Source organism: Dendrobium catenatum, unplaced genomic scaffold (assembly GCF_001605985.2).
Source record: "Dendrobium catenatum unplaced genomic scaffold, ASM160598v2 fragScaff_scaffold_743, whole genome shotgun sequence".
In the NCBI taxonomy this organism is placed as follows: domain Eukaryota; kingdom Viridiplantae; phylum Streptophyta; class Magnoliopsida; order Asparagales; family Orchidaceae; genus Dendrobium; species Dendrobium catenatum.
The window spans coordinates 3,017,546-3,021,244 of record NW_021319205.1 but is presented as its reverse complement, the minus strand read 5'-3'; positions in this window follow the sequence as shown (position 1 = coordinate 3,021,244).

The following is a 3,699-nucleotide window of genomic DNA, read 5'->3' as shown; positions in this document are numbered from 1 at the left end:
TTAATTAAATTCCAACCATTACAGAAAAAGGCACCTCGATATTTAAGAGTTTAGCTTCTTTTTATTTAAGAAATTTTATAATATCACACACTTAAGTAACTGACATCCTCGTCGGTATCTTTATCCTAGAATTATCCACCAAGAAGATAATATTATAGAGATGACCCCTACAAGTTCAAGTGATAACTTTCGCCATCTAGCACTTTGTCTCATACAGGGTTCAAGAAGTGGTTCTCAAGGCACAACATTTTATTTTGTGTGGTATTTAGTTCCCATCTTTTGGCTGATGTATTGCTCTGATATCATTTGTAAAAGTTTAAACACTTACTATCGAGATATTGTCCGCTTTGGCCTAAGGGCCTCACGTTTTTTTCCTGTTAGTGAACTTCCCAGGAGGTCATCAATCCTAGGATTTCTCTGGGACGGATGATCACGCTTAGCTATGAAGTTTCTTAATGAAATTCTAATAATTACACTAAAATCCGCCTTGATGTTTAAGAGTTTAATTTCTTTTTACTTAAGGGGTTTCACAATATATTTCTAATTTAATTAGCACAAAATGTAAATCCGCTTATTGTGCTTATTAGAATGAATGTATTATGTTAAGATGCATGTTAGATTTGTAAACATTACATTTATGCACGTCAAGTATTCAATGCCTACTTTTGAATGCATTAGCTCCTACATATTTAATACAAGGTTTTATTCTATTCATTCTATTTAAATTAATATATGTACACAACAACCTAATATAATTTCAATATGCCCCTATCAAAATGCTCAGAATAATGATATATATCACTCATAAAAAATTATACAGTGGAAATAACCTAAATTAGGAGAAAATTCATTCTTATTGGGTTTGGAAGGGAGAAAAATAATAGAAATAAATTTTATCTATCATGATCAGAGAAACTTTCACAATCGGATGGTTGAATGAAAATGATCCAAAAGTAGCTTCCTCTTTCCTCTTCCCCTTCTCCCTTCACTCTTCTTACTTAACCTTCTTAGGGCATCTCCAACCGAAAAAAACTCATTTTCCACTCCAAAATGTAGTAAAACTCCAAAATGCAGTAACTTGACTCCAATCGAACTTCATTTTCTAACATAAAAAAAGAATATTCCTAGCATAATCTTTTTCTTATTTTATTTTAAATATTTTAATCATATATTTGTATTTATCAATTTTAAACCTATTACAATTTTAAAAATTATGTTTCTTTTCTCAATATAAAAAAATTGGGATATTAATATGTTCTAAATAAGCAAATATATATTTAATACAATTAAAATTACATTAAAACACAAATGAAAATGAAAAAAAAAATACAAGAGCAACTAAACAGATATATATTATCAGCCAAATAATAACCCATGTTATATTCTTTTCCTTGAATGATGTAACGATAGGGAGGAGCTATGCCTTGAGTAAAATTGGAGAACAGGTGAGAAGATTCTAATACGTTTATATCATTATTTGTACCTGGCAAACCAAAGTAAGCATGCCATATCCAAAGATCATAATCTGCTACGGCTTCTAGAATAATTGTAGGTGATCCACTACGTCCTGCGTACTGCCTAGCCCACCTAGTAAGATAATTTTTCCACTTCCAATGCATACAATCTAAACTCCCCAACATCCCTGGAAAACCATGTTGTTCATTAATCTGAAGGAGTCTAGCCACATCATTATTTATTGGTGATCTTAAGTATTGCTCTGAAAATTTTTGGACTACTGCTCTACAAAATCTCTTCACGCATTCGATTGTTGTTGATTCTCCTATTATAATATACTCGTCTGTGGCATCTGCGGGTAATACATATGCTAACATCCGAAAGGCGACTGTTACTTTTTAGAGAGGTGATAAACCAAGCCTACCGGCTCGATCCATTCATTGTTGAAAGTATTTATCATGCGCTTTTACTACATCAAGCACGTGCAAGAATAATGTCCTGGACATTCAATATTTTTGTTGGAACATTGTTTCATTGTATACTGGATTACTTGAAAAGTAATCTTGGTAGAGTCGACGATCGCAGCCTCCCAATCACGATTGATATAAGCGCGGCCTATAACTGAGCCTCCTTCAGAGACATAGTTAATAGGCCGTGTAAGTAGGTAATGGATCATCATATTGTTATTTGATATGGCACGACGAATCATCATTTCCTCTTCTTGTAAACTATTTATTAGTTGGAGTGTATCTTCTTCATCCGAGAAAGAAGAAAATGGAAAACTATTATGTATATTGATATTGTGATGTTAAGATCACTTGGAAATTCTTCTATTTGTAGGAGAAGTGCAATGAGTTGTCATATCTAGTCAATACAACTTGAGATGTGTGAGAATCTAACGGACAAATTCAGTGAGTTGTCATATCTAGTCAATACAACTTGAGATGTGTGAGAATCTCAAAGGACAAATTCAGTGAGTTGTCATATCTAGTTAATACTACTTGAAATGTGTGAGAATCTCTACAATTATTATATAAATAGGGGTGAAGAGCATGCCCTTTTAGCAGTATTTTAAATCCATTAAGCCTCCAAAAAACATGTCAATATGATCAATTGCATATTCTCATGAGCAAGATAAGCTCTTATGCAGAATGTACATGGAAATTGCTCAAGACCCAATCACGGGTATATATTAGTCGTCGGATAATTTTTGGTCACGTGTCGAACAAGCGTACAATAATTCTAAAATCCAAAGTTGGGAAATCCGTTCAAAAAGGTCTATTTAGTCTCGAATTCATACTATTGAGAAGGCAACAAGGAAAATGCATGCATGCATTCGGCAAGTTGAAAATAGACACATTAGTGGTGCTTCAAATGAAGATATTATAAGTATTTATATTTGCTATTAAAATTTGTCTTCTTCATTTCACAATTTATGTAATTGTAATTAGATTGATTTATAGTTAGATTAGGCCAAACTACTGCTTGCACAAGATGAGAAGTTTAAAGCAGGTTGGAAGTTTGATCATGTATGGAACATCATCAAAAATTTTGAGAAATTTCAAGATGGTCAATCTAGTGGTAAGCAGGCATCACGTATGTCAAGCTTTGGGTATGCCTAATCAGAGTCAGAAAATTTAACTCCTGAATATGGTAAACAACAATCTCCTGGAATATCTACATTTTCTCTAAATTTAGATGATGAAGAATACAGCATCCGTGGCTCTCAATCTGAACGACCGATTGGGGTGAAGAAAGCAAAGCTAAAAAGAAAAATTGATGACGAGATGTCAACATTTATTAAAACTCTAGAAGATGGAAATAAAGAACTGATTAAGCAATTAAAAAGAACAAGTGCGCAGAGACAACAACATATGGAGCTTCAAGCTAAGAACTATGTCTTAAAAGAAATCAAGGAAGAAAATAAAATATTGTTTCAAGACGTAAGTTCTATACAAAATCCTGCTGTTCGTGCATTTGTCCAAGCTGAACAAGCACGAATATTAGAAAAGAGGTTTGGACAACAACAAGATCAACAACAACCTCCTTCTTCAAGCTCGTTTGGACAATTGAACTACATATGCGCCTTTGTCGATTGGCTGGAGATGCTCTTAGCGAAGCAATGAAGCAAGGATGGAGATGGATGGCTCAGTCAAATCATTAATGCATATATGCAAATCAATCAACCATATTCTCCTCTGAGATATGATATATGTATAATTATAAAATTCCATTGCATCTGGG